The sequence below is a fragment of the Archocentrus centrarchus genome, unplaced genomic scaffold (genome assembly GCF_007364275.1).
Source record: "Archocentrus centrarchus isolate MPI-CPG fArcCen1 unplaced genomic scaffold, fArcCen1 scaffold_24_ctg1_1, whole genome shotgun sequence".
In the NCBI taxonomy this organism is placed as follows: Eukaryota; Metazoa; Chordata; class Actinopteri; order Cichliformes; family Cichlidae; genus Archocentrus; species Archocentrus centrarchus.
Genome location: NW_022060255.1, coordinates 1043250 through 1065241, shown reverse-complemented (window position 1 = coordinate 1065241; position 21992 = coordinate 1043250). Strand labels below are relative to the sequence as shown.

The 21992-nt window shown below is 42.1% G+C and overlaps 1 protein-coding gene across 1 annotated transcript in view; it reads right to left on the bottom strand.

Annotated features, from left to right (window-relative positions):
- The window catches only part of LOC115775839 (uncharacterized), a 71932-nt gene that overhangs the window by 25089 nt on the left and 24851 nt on the right, over positions 1 to 21992 (bottom strand). The window lies entirely within an intron of this gene.

Below are 21992 nucleotides of genomic sequence, written 5' to 3'. Positions count from 1 at the left end.
TCTAACTGTGCGGCAGCAGTGCTAACCACTACGCCAACTGCTCGAGTACAACTAATCCATATGACAATATATTAATTTATTCTGGTTATTTTGGGTAAATCATTATAATCATCTTCTATGCAGCATTTATTTTGTATTGAATATTTTTTGTTTACAGAGTTTCAACCAGAAGCTCCTCTGAGTCTCTCTGTGTCTCCAACAGCCTGTGGAGGAGTTTATATGTTAACTGTTAAATTTATTAACAGATAATAATAAAAAAGTTATATGACTGCCATAGACATGTGCTTTTTGGCACCATGGAATGATAAAGCTCAGTTAGCCTTTGCTAATAATGGTTAGCTTAAAAAAACTACCAGGCCTAATTAATCAAATACTGATAAAGGCCTGAGCTGATGAACTTGTCCAAGTACACCCTCCACATCCATTTAAATGTATGTTAACTTGTAATTTGTAGCCTACACACTAAATTATGAACACAGTAACAAAACAAAACAAACAAAAGAGTTCCTTTAATAATGTGGTTCAAGTGTTTGGAGTCTGAGCTCTAACTTTTTTTGATTGATCAGGCTGTTCGCTTTGAATGCAGCTCTAAGCTGCTGCAGAATGAATGCAGGTCCGAAGCTTCATCATCAGGACCGCAGTGAGCCACAGCTTCTGTCCTGCTTTATCGTCGTGCTCCTCCTGCTGCTGATTACTGTTCAATGGCCCAACAAACAACCTGCAATGATTTTATGTATATACATGTCATAGTTATGTATATGGTTATGATAAGAGGCATCTGTTATCCCCTTCCTCATCCTCCCTCATCCCCCCTTTCCTGATCAGATATGAGTAGAGAGCCCGAAGTGTCCCTGTAGTCAGTCGTAACTTGAATGATCGTACCTGCCCCACAAATCCCTGTGGGCGAAGCACCGCCTCTGTGAGGGCAGGTCCTTCAGGCCAGTCAGGGTTATATGGTGATGCCGGGGGGGCAAAAAGATTGAATGAGAGACCAGCGACACTGTGCGAGCTATGGGCCAATCAAAAACACACCTGGATCTTTATTACCTTCTGAGGAGTGAACAGCGTGGAGCTTGTGAAATCAGCCAGAGAAAATTTTGTACTTTTTCAATGTCTATATTCTAGGCAGCTTTGCAGACTCTTTAATACAACAGGACTGCTGAGCAGCTGTACAGATTGACGACTGAGAGTCGGCAAATCCTGGAGAAGCTCTATAACTGCAACCAACAGTGATTGGTACTGCTGGGCCCCCATGTGTGGCCCCTACATTCACGCAATTTCCCATTTGAAAAAATTCTTTAAGGTATTTTTTGATATACGGGCACAGAGGCCCGTATATCAAAGAGGGATGAGGGATGTGTGATGAAAATAAAGTTAATTATCACTGCATGAAAAGTGGGTTTTTCGACAGTTTCTTGTATGTAATATTGCTGCGCGCCTTGAGTTTTAGGGCTCTCAGCAGGAGGCTTTGGCCAGAACAGTAAACTGTAGGGAAACTGCCGTGGACTTTCTGTGTCAGTGCTCCCTCAGCTCCCCCCTCTCCTCAGGTCTAGGGCAGGCTCTCATATGTAAAGGAGGTTTCTGTGAGTCATACAAATGCAAAGCAAGTACTCACCAGTGGTCACCAGTACTCACCAGTGGTCTACCCCTCCCAACAGTTGTAAGCAGCATATTTTTATTTTGAGATATATATAATCAAATTTACATTATCATCTTTTAAGCCTTTTTCCATTACAATGTAACTACACATAAATTATACAGCGAAACATTCAAACAAGACTAAACTCAGAAGAAATCATTCTAATTTATAAATTAGTATTATCTAGTTGGAAATATACTTTTGGACGTTTTCAGCTTTTGTCCCTTTGTCCAATAAGGCTGTGAGCTTCTGTCTGTGAGCTTCTGTCTGTGAGCTTCTGTCTGTGAGCCTTTGTTATTGGGTTTTTTTTTTGAACCCTGAACTTTAGTGGACTGAGGGAGATAAACAAAGGCTATAACTTGATTTTGGTGACACTACAAGCATTATTTTCATTGAAAAGCAAACTCAGTTTTCAGTCTAATTCACTGTAACTAAAAGTCTGTCACACCATCATCCTCTCCTGTGCAGTGGCTTCAAGCTAGCATTGAACATTCAGACAACATCCCATGAACGCTGCTATAAACGTTCAGTGAATGTTCACATGCATTAATGACATTAAAGACTACCAAGGCAGATGGAATAAGAAAACATAGAAACATTTAAACTTTTATTTTGAAATACATGGATGTACATAAGAGATATTTTAATGCAACAGTCACCTTCTCAGTTGTCCTGCTTAAACAGACAGTGAATGTGTGTCTTCCAGCTCACAGGGGGTCGTTTTGACTGTTGGGTTTTCTTTGTATTATTGTAGGGTCTTTACCTACAATACAAAGCGCCTTGAGGCGACTGTTTGTTGTGATTTGGCGCTATATAAACAAAATTTAATTGAATTGAAATGAAATGAATTGAATTCTGTGTGGCAGCTTCCTCGCCTGTGATTGGACAATACAGATCACGTGCAGGATCGCGCTGAAGGTCTTGCAAGACCAAAGGAAATCAGTGCGGTCGTTCTCTTCCGTTCAAACTGAATGGTGTTCTTTGTCTACGCTGCTTTCCTGGTACGACAATGGAGGTTGTCTATATTTTCAACACCCCAGAAGTTCCTCGTGAAAGCGGGCCTCTCTACCGGCCAGCTTCAACCAGCCCTGCTGCAGACGAGAAGACACTGCTGGCTGCAATGAGTGGGTTATCTCCTCAGTTACTCAAGTTTCTACTAGCAACTGAAAGACAATATTGTGTAGAGACTCGATGCTCTGGACTCTAACAAAGACTCACATAAAGAAGGACTCAATAGGAAAAGACGGCAGCACAATCCGAAAACTGCGGTAAGACTTGGTCGTTTCTAAAACAAAAATACTAAGAGTGGAGGAATGGTCACAGTAAGCTGACAGACGTATTGTGATTTGGTTTCTTATTTTTATTTGGTTTCATCTTATAGGAAGCAGTTCCTGCACAACTCTGAATCCAATAAAAGCCGGTATGATCCTCTGCAGAGGTAAGAATCAGAAACAAAGCAGCAGTATTCAATGTGTGGAGGAGAGAAGAACTTCAAATGTTTTTACTCTTATTTATTTTCACCTTTATTTTCCACAGACTGTGTTCGCCTCACAACGCGAGTGTGAGTGTTCCTAATGCGTGGACCGTGATATAATTGTGTGTAAGTATCTATTGGTGGTGTTTGTTTGTGTGTTTTTTGCCTGGATATGTTTATGTATGCACTGTGTTTATGCTCTTTATTTACAATGTACAAAAATGTTTTCCAGCTTCTTGTTAAACCTACAGACGGTCCGCCGCAGCTTCTGCTACAGTCAGCCTCACGTTCAGGAAAAGGCGGCAGCCATTAAAAATCCTGCCCGGTGACGTACAAGAAGGAAGCCGGTAAGACGTGTTGGATTGTTTTGTTGGTCTGCTGTATTTGTGTAGTTAGCTTGGAAATGCAGTTTTATTTTGGGGAAATATTACTTATTGTTTTTTTAACTTTATATAAAATCTGGCTTCTTCTGAACAACCCAAAATGTATATAAAAAGATGAAAATAATTAACATTGAATGTTTATAGTTTTAGCAGCTGTAACATTTTGGGACCTAAAAGATAAAGTGTATAATCAGTTTAAAGGTGACTCAAGGGTTAATGACCAAAATCACTGAAGTACTTTTATCAGTGCTAAATTTTTCAAAGTACTTGTTCATTTGTCTTTTATTCACAGGATGCAGGAGTTGGTACTTTGTCACATAACCATTGTTTTTGATGACAAAGATGGGCTGATTAATTTTTTTGCATTCAGGGTCTTATCTGCTATGTGTGCATTCAAAGTCGAGAGACTCAAACTTTCAGTGTAGTTTCCTGATTTTTCACAATATTTCATATAGTTTCATAATGACTTAATGTGTGCTCTGTGTCAACAGCTGCTGGAGGCGAGGACGAGTGTCCTGGCAGTGAAGGAGGTTGCCTTCTGGGACGGTGTCACCACTGACCTCATGTTGGATGAGGAGGATGGCGTCTCAGAGGGTGTATCGGGCTGGATTAAGACCCCCAAGCTTCCCCAGCCAGGAGCTCAGTGACCTCTGAGCCAAACTGCAAGACAGACTAGAAGCTCACCCTAAATACAACGCCGTGCACCATAAGTGTTTGTATGCTGGACCGTGCTCTGAGAGAAAGCCACCACCACATGGCCCAGAAGTAGCAAAGCATTATATGTCATAATGTTTTTGTTTTCTTATATATGTTGTGTTTGTGTGTATGTGCATATTGCTTTGTAAATAAAATAAAGAAATTCAAACTTGTGCCTCACAATTTGTTTCTCTTAATTGAATTCCTTTTAGTTGAGGTTATTAGCATGGCATGAATACAACATAACATACAAGGTATATCACAGAAATAATAATTAAAATAATTTTTATTACTGGGTTATTATTTATTAGGGAGGGGCTTACCCAGGCCTGTCTTTATAAAGGCCAATGGGGGACAGATCTACCAGCCAATCACATGTGAATACTGAATTGTGATGTCATTTTTATCATCCAATGACAGAGAAGCCACGTGGGTCTGTTGCCGCTGCTTCGGCTTGCAGCGCTGCTATTCATATGTAAAGTAGTCTTTAACGCCTGCTGGCTCCCCCCGTACCTTTACCCCCCCCCCCCCCCCCCCCCCCCCCCCCCCCCCCCGCTGCTTCTGGTGGTACGTAAACGACCATATCCGTCTCAGGCGAACAAAAATGCGCATCCCCGTATGCTGACGAAAGCTGCCGTTTACTAGCGGCGCCCGCGTCAGAATACGGGGACGAATATGCTTCTTTTCGTGCAGTGTATGATGCTACAATTTGATTTGAGGCTCCAAAACACCAACATGTAAATAGGAAAATGCTACGAGGAAACCAGCAGCCCTGACCTGTGCAGCATGTAGGAGAAGCCCACAGCATGCAGTGGTGCTTGTTCTTTCATAGGGGACTTATTCTTTATTGTGTTACTTTGCTTTTCTAATGAAACAAGATTACTTCACTTTTTGTGAAGTACTGTTTGTTGTATTTTGTAGTCATGTTTTCTTAGTTTTCTTTCAGTTTAGATCCTCAGTTTGTGATTGATTGGGTGTTCTATTATTAGTTAGTTGTATGTTATTCTGGTTTCCCTTTGTTCAGGTCTCTTCGTGTTTGTGTTCCTGTGTCTGTTTTGTTCCCCTGTCTTGGGCCTTCTGTGTTTAGTTCCCTTCCTGTTGTTTCCTTGTGTGGTGTTTAGGTTCCTGTCCCATGGCTTTAGAGTTTGGTTTTCCCTCAGGCCCCATTTACACAGCACTGTTTCCACTGTAAACGGTGTCGTTTTGATGCGTTTCAGCCTTCCATTTACACGGTGATTTGTGTGACGCGTGAAACGGTGAAAACAATGTAGTTCCCATGCCAGGCCACAAGTTGGTGTTGTTTTCTTTTTGCAAAGTTTGTTTACAGAAGACATGCATGCGTGGAGGGACACAGTAGGAAGCGCAGCAAATTGTTCATTATTTACAAGGGGTCTGAGGATCTCATCTCGGTACCTAATGGCAGTCATGCTACCTCTGGCGAGCACATGGAGGGCTGTGCAGCCCTCCAAAGAAATGTCATCCCACACCATTACTGACCCACTGCCAAACCGGTCATGCTGAAGGATGTTGCAGGCAGCAGATGGCTCTCCACGGCGTCTCCAGACTCTGTCACGTCTGTCACATGTGCTCAGTGTGAACCTGCTTTCATCTGTGAAGAGCACAGGGTGCCAGTGGTGAATTTGCCAATCCTGGTGTTCTCTGCCAAATGCCAAGCTTCCTGCATGGTGTTGGGCTGCGAGCACAACCCCCATCTGTGGACGTCGGGTTATTTTGCAGGGCTCTGGCAGTACTCCTCCTGTTACTCCTTGCACAAAGGCGGAGGTAGTGGTCCTGCTGCTGGATTGTTGCCCTCCTACGGCCTCCTCCACGTCTCCTGGTGTACTGGCCTGTCTCCTGGTAGCGCCTCCAGCCTCTGGACACTACGCTGACAGACACAGCAAACATTCTTGCCACAGCTCGCATTGATGTGCCATCCTGGATGAGCTGCACTACCTGAGCCACTTGTGTGGGTTGTAGAGTCCTTCTCATGCTACCACGAGTGTGAAAGCACCACCAACATTCAAAAGTGACCAAAACATCAGCCAGAAAGCATAGGTACTGAGAAGTGGTCTGTGGTCCCCACCTGCAGAACCACTCCTTTATTGAGTGTGTCTTGCTAAATGCCAATAATTTCCACCTGTTGTCTATTCCATTTGTACAACAGCATGTGAAATCTATTGTCAATCAGTGTTGCTTCCTAAGTGGACAGTTTGATTTCACAGAAGTTTGATTTACTTGGAGTTATATTGTGTTGTTTAAGTGTTCCTTTATTTTTTTGAGCAGTGTATAACAAGTCTCATCCTGGACCTTTCTGGGAATCTTCAGTCCTGTTATCAGTGCTAATATTAGTTATTAATAACTAAATACATAAAATGTTATGTGTGTATTCACTTGAGTAAAACTATATACTTGTTTAATGAGTTTAGTTCATTACATATTACAGCTATTGTACTGTGCGTGTGCGCAAATAACCACTTTTATCTTCTTTTTCTTTTGACTCATTGTCAGATTAGGAGCAGCAGGTCTAACGAAGCTAGCAAAAATACCAGTATTCATAGTATGCCTGATACACAGTGGCATAGTTATTAAATCATCAGCTAACAATACATATACATTTACCTCATTTTGATTTTTCTTCGCTTTTTACAAGGGGGTGTTGTTGACCAACAATGAAAAATTGGTGCTTGTCTGCTTTTTGGCGCTCTTTTCATTTTTTCGAACTACACCCACCCCAGCAGCTGCTTCCACAAGGAAAGGGTGAACGCCGCCGCTTGGTAGAGAAAGCAGGTTGGGTGATACCAAGGTTTTGTGTGTGTGTGTGTGTGTCTACTGCGAGTATGAGAAGGATTACCAATTCTTCTATGTCAAAGACTGTGTATGACTGTGGCGCTAATGGTAATGTTAGCCCGAGCATTAGCGAGTGTGCTATGGCTAAGCTAACGAGCGTAATAGCAGTAAGTCCGCACACCACAAGTGTACAGACTGTTGTACATATAGTTGGACTAAACCAGTTCAACTGTGTGAGATGGGAAAGACTGTTTTCAGCCCGGGAATGGAGTAAATATCCCGACAGAGCCTTGTCTGTACCTGTTCTGGAAGTGCGGTGAGAGAGGAGACAGTGGACTCTGCTGTGACTGTGAGGCGAGAAGGATCGGCTTCAGAGTGCATACCCAGTGGCGGTTCCTGATATGGGCGACATGGGCAGCCACCCAGGGTGGCTTCTCATCTAGGGCAGCATGACCCCCCCCCCCCCCCTCCCCCCAACGCATTGCAATCACCGCAGCAGCGCCTACCGCACTACTCACCTTGTGGGGTAATGGGCTCCCTCTGCCTGCTGTGTGGTGCATGTATCTTTCTACCATGGTCTGACAGTTTGTAACCAGGGTTATAATAGTTTGGGATTTTACATTATCGTTTAGTTTTAGTTAGTTTTTCCTTTTTTTCCTTTAATTCAGTTAGTTTTAATTAGAAGAAGAAGAAGAAAGAGCTTTATTTGTCACATACATTTACATGCAGTGAAATTCATTCTCTGCATTTAACCCATCACACACATGGAGTATGTAGTACACACAGCACAGCATGGAGCAGGGGGCAGCCAAAGGGCGCCCGGGGAGCAACCTGGGGGGGTGGGCTTGCTCAGGGACCCACAGTGATGCCAGCCCGAGAATTTGAACCAGGGTCCTCTCAGTGATGAACCCTCTTCTTCTCCCCTAGGCCATCACTCCAGCCTCCCCTAGGCCACCACTCCAGCTTAGTTTTCTAAGCTTAATTAGTTTTCAGAGTGGTTTTGTTCGTTTTTATTAGTTTTTATTTTTGGTTTATAGCTTAGTTTTAGTTTAGTTTCATTAGTTTCAGTATTAGTTTTAGTTTTTCATACTTTGTCAGGTGCAAGATTCAAGGTACAAGAATAACTCTTGTGTAATAAAAACTCAACCAACGATACCGTTTAAAGAAATATATTCAACAACCAACTGTTCACAAGACAGCAGCACTACGTGCTAAATGTGTGTAATATTAAGGACACACATGAACATCAACAGGGAGAAACAAAGAAAAACATGAACTCCCAAACTCAATAAATTCTACAATAAACTCCCAATAAAGTTCAGCATCAGTGTTGCAGATTAACAACAGCTTCTGTTTTGGAGCTAGCTTGGTTAGATGCTTGATATGTGGCCGACCTCATGTCGCATTTCTGCTTGTGTAGCTGGATTGTGTGTGTTCATTACCTTACTGTCATGTGCTCTTTGTGCTCAGTTTTTTGGCTGTAAACTGTCATATTATTGATTTGAAAAAAGTGTACTGTGAACTGCTGTTGTGTACTACACGTTACGACACCATATTGCTTTACGGCATGCACACAAACGTTGGTGCCCTGTAACTGTTTACCCGTTGCCTAGCTATGTTGTTGTGAGTTTTGCCAAGCCAAAATAAAAGGTACGTCATTCAAGTAAACTACCACTCGATTACTCTACCACTCCAGATTCACTCTTGGCGCCGCGCGAGCAGACAGCCAGTTTCAGCTGCCTGCTCCCGTGCTGTTTTCTCATTATGTTTAGTATTAGATATGTTTTTTGTGTTTCTGTATCTTCTGCTCTTTTTCCACATGAGGGAGCGGACTTTTTTCTGGAAAACTTTGTTTTTATGTACCCTTTTTATGGTGTTTATGTTTGGAGACTACGAGAGTGGCCACACTCCTATTGTTTACTCTCGAGACCAGCTGATCTAAATCGGGAGCTCCACTGTGCCTACTCCTGCATAACGACTCGACATTCCCCGCGAGCTGAGAAGGAAGAGACATGGGAGACGTGTGGGCATAGGTTGTCGTAGCCAGGGGAAAAGGGACAGACCCGTCATCCCGTCCATCATCATGGGAAACGTGAGATCTCTTCCCAACAAAGTGGACGAACTGGCGGCGCTAACGCGACATCAAAAGAGCTACCAGGAGAGCAGCCTCATGTGCCTGACGGAGACATGGCTAACCGAGCTAACCCCGGACTCACACATAAACATGGACGGCTTTCATCTACTCCGTGCCGACAGAACCAGGGAGAGTGGTAAGAAGAGGGGTGGGGGTCTGGCTGTGCTTGTGAACGATAGATGGTGCAACTCCGTACATCTAACCATCAAAGAGACGCTCTGCAGTAAGGACATTGAACTGCTAGCTGTTAGTATGAGACCGTACTATCTTCCTCGGGAGTTTTCACATGTTATTGTGATAACTGTGTATGTGCCGCCCTCTGCTAACGCTGCTGCAGCCTGCAATGTCCTCCCCGCTACCACCAGCAGACTCCAAACACAGCACCCACAGGCCCTCTTTCTGATCTCCCGGGACTTTAACCACGTCTCCCTGTCCTCCACTCTCCCCACCTTCACCCATACGGCATCAGCTCCAGGCTCCTGAGGTGCTGTGCAGATCAACTGTGTGGCATCATAGGATACATGTTCAACCTGAGCCTGAAGCTGGGGAAAGTACCACAACTGTGGAAGACCTCCTGTGTGGTAGCGGTACAAACACCAAACGTCCAAAGGATCTTAGCAGCTACAGGCCGGTAGCCATGCACGTCACATCTAATGAAGACCCTCGAGAGGCTGGTTCTCAACCATCTACGCCTCATGGTGTCGTCTTCGTTGGACCCGCTGCAGTTCACCTACCGACCTGGCATCGGGGTGGATGATGCCATCATCTACCTCCTGCACCGAGCTCTGACCCACCTGGAGAAGCCTGGAAGCACTGTGAGGACCATGTTCTTTGATTTCTCCAGTGCTTTTAACACCATCCAGCCAGGACTTCTGAGAGACAAGCTGGAGCTGTCAGGAGTGGACCACCACATGTCCCAGTGGATACTGGACTACCTCACTGACTGCCCACAGTACGTGAGGACACAGGGTTGTGTCTCTGACACAGGGAACTGTGCTGGCACCGTTCCTCTTCACCCTCTACACTGCAGACTTCTCCATCAACTCCCCACGCTGCCATCTGCAGAAGTTCTCTGACGACTCTGCCATAGTTGGCCTCATCACAGGTGAGGATGACTCAGAGTACAGACAGTGGACTCAGGACTTTGTGGGCTGGTGCCAGCGGAACCACCTGCTGATCAACGCCGCTAAAACCAAGGAGCTGGTGGTGGATTTCCGCAGGCGCAGACCCACCACACGGACACCGGTGAACATCCAGGGAGTGGACATTGAGATAGTGGACTCTTATAAGTACCTGGGTGTTCACCTGAACAATAAACTGGACTGGACTCATAACACTGATGCGCTCTACAGGAAGGGTCAGAACAGGCTCTACCTGCTGAGAAGGCTGAGGTCTTTTGGAGCGCAGGGGGCACTCCTGAAGACTTTTATGACACAGTAGTAGCATCAGCCATCTTCTATGCAGCAGTATGTTGGAGCAGCAGCTTATCTACAGCTGAGAGGAAGCTGATAGACAAGCTCATCAGGAAAACCAGCTCTGTCCTAGGATGTCCTCTCGACCCAGTGCAGGTGGTGGGAGACAGAAGGACTCTGACCAAAATAACATCACTGATGGACAAGGTCTCCCACCCCATGCATGAAGCTGTTGCTGAACTGGAGAGCTCCTTCAGTGACAGACTGCTGCATCCTAAATGCACAAAGGAGCGTTACAGCAGATCCTTCCTCCCAGCAGCTGTAAGACTGTATAACCATCACTGCTCCCAACAAAACCACAATAACCTACACAATGTAGCATAATATATAATGTATTGTAAACAGTCCGGCCTGTTAGGTTTAACACAGGCACCTCATGTATATTGTATATAGTATTATTATTAGTAGTATTATTTTTATTATTAGTATTATTATGGTTAATCTTTTATTGTTGTTTTTATATATATATTCTTTTTCTTAATAATGTAAATTATTATATTTATAATAACTGCGGCTGCTGTTACACCCAAATTTCCCCTCTGTGAGACAATAAAGGCTGTTTCTTCTTCTTCTTCTTCTTCTTCTCTACATGGTGTCAGAAGTGATCCGGACCGTATAGCCACCAGTTTACATAAAAGAATAAGCGGACTCGGAGAGATGGCAAAGTTTAATTCTCCCTCGAACTTTCCTTTCGATAGGCCGACAGAATGGCCGGACTGGAAACAGCGCTTCCAGCTGGTAAGTCTCGACGCAGAAAAAGCTTTTGATTCTGTCAGTTGGACTTTCTTATACAAAGTCCTTGAACATTTTGGCTTGCACCCAAATTTTATCAATGTTATACAGACGATTTATTACAAACCAGTAGCACAAATAGAAATGAATGGCAATCTCTCAAGCACTATTGCTTTACAACGAGGAACGTGACAAGGATGCCCTATTTCTCCATTACATTTTGCTCTTTTTATTGAACCCCTCGCACAATGGCTAAGACAGACAGAAAATATTAAAGGGGTTAGTATAAATGGGGATGAACATAGGGTGGCTCTGTATGCAGACGATATTTTGATATATTTAACTGATCCCTCTAAAACGTTTTCAGAATTAATGACCCTTTTACAAAAATTTGGCAATTTTTCAGGTTATAAATTGAATGAACAAAAGACTCAGTTGTTAACTTTCAACTACTCACCTTCAAAATTACTGAGAGATAAATTCCAATTAAACTGGGATCAACTCTCATTGAAATACTTAGGTATACACCTACCAAGCGATGTTTCACAGCTTGCAGAAATGAATTATGCTCCCGTCTTGGCGAAAATGAAAGAAGATATAAATAGACGGAACTCTGTTTCTCTTCTCAGTTTGAGTCATAGAATTGTTTGTGTAAAAATTAATATCCTCCCACGATATCTGTTTTTATTTCAAGCACTCCCAGTAGAAATCACTCCAAACGAATTTTCAGAAATAGATAAAATTATTTCTAAGTTTATTTGGCAGGGGAAGAAACCTAGAGTTAGATTTAAAACATTGCAGCTGTCAAAGGAGGAGGGGGGTAATGGGGTTACCTTATTTTAAAGGATACTATTATGCAGCCCAGGTTAGGCCTCTTATTTATTCATGTTCCATTCAATATAATGCTAGGTGGAAAGATATTGAATCCTCAATCATGAAAGCTCCTCCTGTACCTGCAGTACTGGCTTATACACATTTACACAAATTTATAAAAGAGATTCAAAACCCATGGATCAAAACTCAATTCAAAATTTGGAATAAAATAAAAGGAGAGTATCAGTTAAATGATAAAATACAGATAATCCAATGGTGTGCTTTTGACCCTGGATTTAGGCCTAACCTAATGGATAATCATTTTAAATTCTGGATTTCCAAAGGTGTAACAACATTTTATTCACTAATTGAACAGGGGGAATTTAGGGACTTTGAAAATTTGAAAAAACAATACCAGCTTCAGAATTCAGATTTTTTTAGATACCTGCAAGTTCATAATTATTTTGAATATAATATTAAACCTAAAACAGATCTTAATGATCCCATTCTAAAACTAATTTTGGGTGCATATGGAAATACTGTGGTTAAAGGGTTTGTTTCTAGTATTTATAAAGGGCTACTGATGAAAAATACCCATTCCACAGACTACATCACAGCAAGATGGGAAAGGAAATGTAATGTAACTATACCTACAGACGATTGGTTAAATTTATGTAAGTGTCAATGGAAATGTACAAATTCTCATATGTGGCGGGAGTTTAATTGGAAATGTCTTATTTGTTTTTTTTATAACACCAAAGCAAAAAGCACATTTTGATTCTGCAGAGTTGAGTGTTGAGTGTTGGAGGCAGTGTGGTTCTCGGGAAGCTGACCATTGGCATATATTTTGGGAATGTTCAAAAATAAAACCATTTTGGGAAGAGGTTCACAAAATTATAACTATTGTTCTCAATAACAAAATACCTTTACAGTTCCGTCATTTATTTATGGGGAATTGTGATTTTCTGATCAGACCTGTTGATAAGTACTTATTTGCCATTTTTATATCAGCTTGTAAAAAAGCACTCACAAGACGCTGGTTGCTTCCTGAGCCCCCTACAGTCTCTGAGTGGATAGATGTGGTTAATGAGATTTACATAATGGAAGCAATTACTTCTTTCATCCGCCTCGAGAAAAGTAAATTTATTGACCTATGGCTTAAATGGGTCAGATACATAAAACCTTTAAAACCAGACTTTACAGAAGTACTGTATTAATAATCTTTGTTATTTATTTCCTTCATCATTTGCTGGTTTTAATTTATTGTGTCCCCCACACCTTTGTCCCAAGTAAGATAATTGATTAGCATAATTTTTTTTTCTTCCTTTAATTATTTATATGTATATATATATATATATATATATATATATATATTAGGGGTGGGACTCGATTAAAAAAATTAATCGAATTAATTACAAGCTTTGTAATTAATTAATCGAAAATAATCGCATTTTAATCGCATTTCAATATTTTACATGAGAAATATTAATTTAAGTTTGGTTGATGAATAAATCAATATACATAAGCTTAAACTTCAAAATCTTGTTTATTTTCCCACCAGTCTACTACACAGACCAACGAAGGGTGGAAGTGCTCCTGTGATAAGCAAACTCCTGAAATTAAAGTTAAGCATCATAACTGGATAGTTTTATTCAACATTAATGTCTCACTTGTTATAGTTGGAAATTAATCCTTCCCTCAGCTGTATTCCTTGATGTTGTTATGCTTGTTTTAACAGCTTATTTTGTATTAAATACGTAAAATTAAACCACAAAAAGGAGAAAAAGTTCGTTCTCCGTTTAACAGCTGCTTTTACACAGCTGTGCTTCGCACTCACGGTTGCTAGGCGACATGAGCTACACAGAGGTGACGGCAGCTGATATGAAGGCTAGCTGCTCACTTCCGGCCTTTGCTGTCTTCGTGGGCTGCGAAAGACGTGGGCCGGGTCCTTCGCAGGATGCAGCCCCTATGCCGGGAACTCTCGCACTGAGAAACGTTCCACGGTGCAAAGTGCGATTAAAATGCGTTAAAATTTTTAACGCGTTAATTTCCCCGTAATTAATTAATCGAAATTAACGCGTTAAAGTCCCACCCCTAATATATATATATATATATATATATATATATATATATATATATATATATATATGTATATATATATATATATATATATATATATATATATATATATATATATATATATATATATATCCTAGCTTTGGTCTGGGAGTTGTGTTACTTCAACTCCATGGAGAAGAGTGGAAACCAGTTGCCTACAGCTCCAGATGTCTCACTGAGACTGAGACAAGATACACCCAGATAGAGAAAGAGTGCCTGGCGAGTGTATGGGCTTGCGAGAAGTTTGATAAGTACCTTTGTGGATTAGATCAGTTCAGACTGGAGACCAATCACAGACCACTAGTACCACTCGTTAACAGCAGGAGCTTAGACAATGTTCCCCTGAGGTGCCAGCGTCTCCTAATCTGGCTCATGAGATACAAACCAGAAGCTGTCTACATGCCAGGTAAAACCCTCGTAGTAGCTGATGCCTTGTTTCGTGGCCCACAGACTTATACCAAAGAAAAGACTGACACACACAGTGAGGTGGAGTGCTACATAGCTACTGTAATGCTAGGCATTCCAGCCTCTAAGGGTCGAATGGACAGCATCAAAGCAGCCACCGCAACAGATTGTGAACTACAAACTGTCATAAAGTACATAAGAAATGGATGGCCAGAATACAGAGATAAAGTTCCACTGAATGCCAGAGCATATGCAAAAGTGAAAAATGAACTGTCAGAGACAAATGGTCTAGTAATATGAGGATGCAGGATTGTCATTCCAAAGTCACAAAGAGCAGAGATCCCTGTGAAAATACATGAAGGACACCAAGGACTTACAAAGCGTAGAGACCGGGCAAACTCCTCTGTTTGGTGGCCAGGGCTCTCTACCGAGCTCAAAGAGACTGTAATGCAATGCCAAACCTGTCAGGGACGGACACAGCAAAAAGAGCCACTCATCTCAACACCTCTGCCTGGTCAACCTTGGAAACGTATCGCACTTGACCTCTGTGAACACAACAAGAATAACTACCTCATAGTATCAGACTACTACTCCCGTTTTCTAGAGATTCTGCACTTGTCTTCCACAACAAGAACTCAGATTATTCACCGACTGAAAGCAATCTTTGCTAGATTTGGGATCCCTGATGAGATGGTGAGTGACAATGGACCTCAGTTTTCCAGCGCAGAATTCAAAGAACTAGCACAACAAATGGACATTAAACATTTAACCTCAAGTCCTCACCGTCCTCAAGGAAATGCTCACGCAGAGAGAGCGGTGCAGACCGCTAAGAGAATCCTTAAACAGGAAGACCCCCTCCTAGCTCTCATGTGTTATAGGTGAACACCCTGTGCTACAACAGGAGTCAGTCCAGCTGAGCCCCTCATGGGGAGAAAGATTAGAACAACTCTCCCTACCCTAGAGAAAAATCTTCAACCTAAATAGCCCAATAGAAAAACTGTTATGCAAAGGGATGCTACTGAAAAGGCCAAACAGGCTTTTTACTACAATCGTCGCCATGGGGCCAGACCACTTTCACCACTGCAGCCAGGTGATGCAGTTGTCACCAAGCTGGATCAAGAAAGGACATGGGTGACACCTGCAGTAGTATCCAAGGAATGTGTTACCCCGAGGTCTTACCTCATCCACACACCGCAGGGAACATCGTTTCGGAGGGATCGGCGCCATCTTCGTCGGGACCATTCCTCACAGCTTGCCACGGCTTCCATTTCCCCACCAGCTGAGTGTACTGCAGTCGAACCGTCCAAATCTGCATGTACCCTCACTCTTGAGACTACCCCCCTCTGACTCTGGTCAGGTTGTCACGCACACACAATCAGACTCACCAGTGCAAGTTCGTACCAGATCTGGACGTGTGTGCAAACCGGTCATAAGACTGGACCTTTAGTGTCTGTCTACCACTATAGGCCTTTGGAGGGTGGGAAGGGAGCAAGGATGTGAAAGAGAAACCCAATGACTTAATATGTTGTGAATAATAGTAGAGCATTAATGCCTGTTCTGTGATGCAGTTTGAGTTTTGTGTCCAAAAAAAAAAAAGAAAAAAAAGAGAGAGAGAATGTGCTTCAAGTTTTGAGGTGATGCTGCGTTTTGTTTTGAACCTCATTTTGCTGATTACAGAGTTATATGAACTGTTCCATATAGTAGAAAAGCATGTTACATAGTCCATGTTTGCATAGTAATCTAGTGTGGAAATGAGCTACGCTAACTAACAGTAACCTGCTACTTATATGATGCACTCTTGAAAAAAAAAAAAAAAGACAGAAAAGGGAGGAGATGTCATATTATTGATTTGAAAAAGTGTACTGTAAACTGCTGTTGTGTACTACGCTGTACGACACCATATTGCTTTACGGCACACACACAAACATTGGTGCCCTGTAACTGTTTACCCGTTGCCTAGCTACGTTGTGAGTTTTTCCAAGCCAAAATAAAAGGTACATTATTCAAGTAAGCTACCACTCGATCACTCTACACAAACATATTTGTCCCTGTTTTTTCACTTTCTTCATTCCCTTGCGTCCATTCTGACAGTTTTAGCAGCTCCCTCCAGGAATTTGCTTACATTTGTGAGTCCTTATATTGATTATTCTCTCATTGATAAAGTGGCCGGAAACACACAGGGACGGAGCAGGTTCATCACAACGTTGCGGCTGCGTGGCAGCGAGGAGTAGTCACATTTCTCCGGAGCGGTTTCCTTGTGTGCGCTTCTCAGGTGGACTTTGACGGTGGTGTTTTTTCCTCACTGAGACGTGTTCCATACATTTTTCATCATTCACAACAAGACACTCTTCTATCTGTATTATTGGACTCAAAGAAACTCCATATGGGACTCTTCCGCTTTCTCGGCAGACCGCTGCCATTACTTTTCGAACAGCGGCCCGACGGCGCTCCCAGCTTAAACTCGAAGAGCGGAAAATGTCCACAAGGCTGTTAAATAAAATGACAAACAAGAAAAGGAAGGTCATTTTATCTATAATTTCAGTTAGTTTTAGTTAGTTTTTTAAACTCACAATACAGTTTTAGTTAGTTGTCGTTTTTTCCTTTTAATTTTAGTTTTTATTTATTTCAGTTAACGACAATGTTTTTATAATTTCAGTTTTCGTAATTTGTTTGTTTTCGTTAACTATAATATTTCTGGTTGTAACAGAAGGAAAGGGGCAGCAGGGGGAGTCTCTCGTCTCGGTTCCTGAGCCTAGAATGAATCTGTGCATCTAACAAAATTAGATGCACACAACTGATAGAACACAAAGCACATTTCATTTATAATACTGTAAATATGGTCATTCATTCACAGTATTTGTGTGAACATGAATCCTGATGAAAAAAATAAACACAAATACGAATCTAGACGGTTCGGACAAATGTTGGTGGATGGCACAGTGTTGCCAGATTGGGCAGCTTGTGAACACATTGGGCTTCCACTCACTGTGTATGGAGGAAGAAGAAAGATGAGTACAACCTCAAGAACACCATCCCAACCGTGAAATATGGGGGTGGAAACATCATAATTTGGGGGTGCTTTTCTGAAAACGGGTGAAGGACAACTGCACCATACTGAAGGGAGGATGGAGGGGGTCATGCATCTCAAGATTTTGGCCAATAACCTCCTTCCCTCAATAAAAGCAGTGAAGATGGGCCGTGGCTGGGTCTTCCAGCATGACAATGACCCGAAACACTGTAGGACAGGGGTCTTAAACTCCCGCCCTGCGGCCCCATTCTGCCCTGCCCCTGCTTCTGGCCCAAGAATTGATGTCAAAAGTACAATACAATTTGGCCTTACTTTTTAAAAATTTCACACTCCCTTCCAATTAAGACAACTATTTCTGGTGTAATTTAAATCAGAGATCCTCAGGTACCGGCCTGTAGGTCATTTGGTACCAGGCTGCACTGAAAAAAATAAATTACTTACATTATTAATGTTTTATTTATTATGTGGCTGAATGACATTTTATTTTGAAAAATGGGCGGATTCTCTCCATTAGATGCGTCTATGACTCACTCATGACATGTGTCACAATGCTGGTCTCGGTCAAGTGATGCGTTACTGCTAAAATTATACCAACAATCTTCACCGACCTGTCGAAAGGGGTTTACACACTGGACACATAAATTCCGTGTGAATGTTTTGTGCGTTAAAAATATTTTTTGTCACTCGCCCCTTCTTAATGCAGCCGTTCAGACTGACCACATCATTTCACAGGATGAATTTGCGGCATTTTTTTTCAGATCAAATTAGATTTTTCTGTCTTTCAAGGAAACAAAAATCAGACCAATCAAAGCGCTGCTATGATGTGAGCTTATAGCGCAAAACACGCACCAATACACTGAATATACAGTGATGTGGGAACAGTAAAATAATACATTACCTCAGACTCGCAGCTACACACAGCTCCTGGTCAGTCGGCACTGAAATATTTCTGTTCCACAGATGTGATCCCAACTCTGCCAACAAGAGCTCAAACGGCCAAATGACCCCTGGGATTTTCTCTACCTGCCTCTAGCTTCTGATGGGGCGAGCTGCAGCGTTCTGCCCTCATTAGTAAGTACATTTCATGACACAGACACAAACAGCCACGCAACCACACCTTAACAAACTTGTTGGTTTGTGTAGCCATGCTTCGTTTGTTTCGTTTTCCCCACATAAAATTATTTTTCCAAGTATTGTTAGCATTTTTTATGTTTTTTTTTTCTTCTCTCACAGGTTCAGCAAATGATGAACTATTTTTGTTCATTTAGTTGTGCTCTATCCCCTTTTTTTCTATATTCTCTGCATTCTCCTTTTTCTCTTTCTTTCTTCCTTTTTCTTTTCATTCTTTTCTCTGTTCCTTTTCCTCAGCCTGTCAACTCTGGTGCAGATATATGTATTTGAAACATAACAAATAAATAAAGTAAAGGGACAAACATTAAAAAGAGGAGCCTGTAGAGAACCTATGGGGCTCTTCTTAAAAGAGTAAATATGTTTGGCACAACAATACATTCAGATCATAGTTTTGCTAGCAAGATCTGCCAGACATGTCAGGCTTTAAAAAAAAAAAAAAAAAAAAAACCTGCCCACTGACATCCTGAAATATCATAGGCTTAAACTCTGGGATCAAAACATGCATCAACCTGCATTCTTATGAACCCAGAATCTGTTTCTTCTCTTGATTAAAAACATCATGACCTCATTACCTCTTCGATGATGTTCACTTCCTTTTTTTCACAGTGGGTTGTATGAGGACAATTTATTTGGAAAAATGCAATGTGTGTAATGGCCTTAAAGAACTAGGTTGGTTAGCCTACATGACCCTCGTATAAAGCGCCTTGAGTGCTCAACTAGAGTAGAAAAGAGCTGTATAAGAACTAGTACATTTAAGCATTTATATGAAAGAACATCGGGGATAGCAGTGAGGAGGACCCAGCCAAGCAGAGAGGATGTTGAAGAAGAAGAAGAAGAAGAAGAAGAAACAGCTTTTATTGTCCCACAGAGGGGAAATTTGAGTGTAACAGCAGCCGCAGTTATTACAAATATAAATAAAGATATAATAATTCACACTATTAAGAAAAGAATATATATAAAATCAACAAACAATATTAACCTTAATACTACTAATAATAATAACACTATATACAATGTGCATGATGTGCCGGACTATTTACAGTATATTATATATTATCCTACATTGTGTAGGCTATTGTGGTTTTTGTTGGGAGCAGTGATGGTTATAAAGTCTTACAGGTGCTGGGAGGAAGGATCTGCGGTAACGCTCCTTTGTGCATTTAGGATGCAGCAGTCTGTCACTGAAGGAGCTCTCCAGCTCAGCAACAGTTTCATGCATGGGATGGGAGACTTTGTCCATCAGTGATGTTATTTTGGTCAGAGTCCTTCTGTCTCCCACCACCTGCACTGAGTCGAGAGGACATCCTAGGACAGAGCTGGCTTTCCTGATGAGCTTGTCTATCCTCTTCCTCTCAGCTGTAGACAAGCTGCTGCTCCAACAGACTGCTGCATAGAAGATGGCTGATGCCACCACAGAGTCATAGAAGGTCTTCAGGAGTGTCCCCTGCACTCCAAAAGACCTTATTATCTTAATGCTGATGTATACAGCTATTCTTACTTTTGTTTATCACAATTAAACTGTTTTTCACTGAAATAAAATTTTACTCAACGTGTTACTTTACTGTGTGTCTAGAAGTGGTAGGAGAGTTTTAGGCCTGTAGAATTGCTCTTATTCATGAGCAGGACACCGAAGCTTATGCCACCTCTCTGTAGCAGCCCCCGTGGTCGGACAGGCCCTCTTAGATCATCCTCGAAGCATACCCATCTTCTGCTGTGGCCCCGTGTTGAACCACTTGGTCATTCAAATTCATGCTTAGGGGTCTGTACTCATAAAACTGTCTTTTTTTGGGTTCATGTATAGGGCACCCATCATACTGGGTGCCCAAATTTTGATTTACTCTGGTGGTAAAGATAAATCTGTCCAGTGGACCTAGCCATAGGCTATCTTGCTTATACAGCCAAAGATTTTTGAAATGCAAATCAAGAAATTGTAAATCTGTCTATGCAACAAGTCTAGAGGCAAATTGGGCCCCACTTTCTCCCCTGCATCTGGTTAGTGTAAGTGTGGGCAGTTGTAAATCCTTCTCCAGGTGTACCATAGGATGGCCACAAGGAGGTTGTTTCTGACAATTATTGTGATGAATTTTTCTTACTGTCTTGTTGATGTATTGAAGATGCTCCGGGATGTTTGTGCCTTTTCAGATAATGTCAGTAGAATTAATGACAGTTTCTAATGAATGCTTATAAATCACTGACTATGCACAAAACCTTACACAAAGAAAGGCAAAGAGTATATAAGACGGTGTGTAGCAGTAGTTGGGGCAGTGTGTTCGTGCGGTGTGGGTGCTGTTGCTGTCCGTTTTTCTCTTGCTAACTGCTAAGGTGCAAACTCCCAGGAGACTTCTGCTTGCTTTTGCTTTTTTGTAACTTTGTCTGTTAATAAACCTTGGTAACAAAACCTGCTCATCTCCAGTGATTTTTTTAAGGAGTCTTGTTCTTCTGTTGAGGAGCATTTTCGCTCCATTGGGATTATTTTTCTCCAGCTAAAATGGTAACGGGAGTGTCAGGAAACAAAACCATCAGATGCTGCTGCTATAGTTTCATAAGAGTACATAGTGGATTCACGTTTATTATTATATTTAGGTACATATCGGTTTTTACCAATATGTACCTAAATATAGGTACCCCACACCCCAACCCCCTCTGCGGGGGTTGGGGTGTGGATCTGCTCTAGTCTCCTGTCCTTGCCAGAGTGTCTGCTAGTGCTTGGGAAGTCATCTCGTCCCCTAGTCTGCTTGCCTGCCTGCCTGCCTGCCTGCCCTCCTGAAGATAACAGCACACCGCTCCAGCCATCTGCCTCCCCTCAGGACTCTGTCATATTGCTCCCCACGTAAGCCTACTTCTCTGCTACCGTCCCCCCCATGTCAATTTATGTTATGCTAACTACAGTCCCTAACATATCTCTCCCTCTCCCTCCGTCTAGACCGACCCCTCGGTGGTTGCACCCCTTCCCACAGTTTAAGTGTTCGAGTTCAGTGTTACGGGAGTCTCTGAGAGCCATCTCGTTGTTTATGGTGTCCCTGGTGACAATAAATTGCATAACCCACTATAGTCTTGCCTCCGTCTGTGTCTGCACTTGGGTCCTCCTTCGCTGCGCTCCTGACACTCTGAATGACTCCATGAACAGCTGCTAAATAACTGCTTCATTATAACTGTATTTAGATAAAAATGCTGCCATTA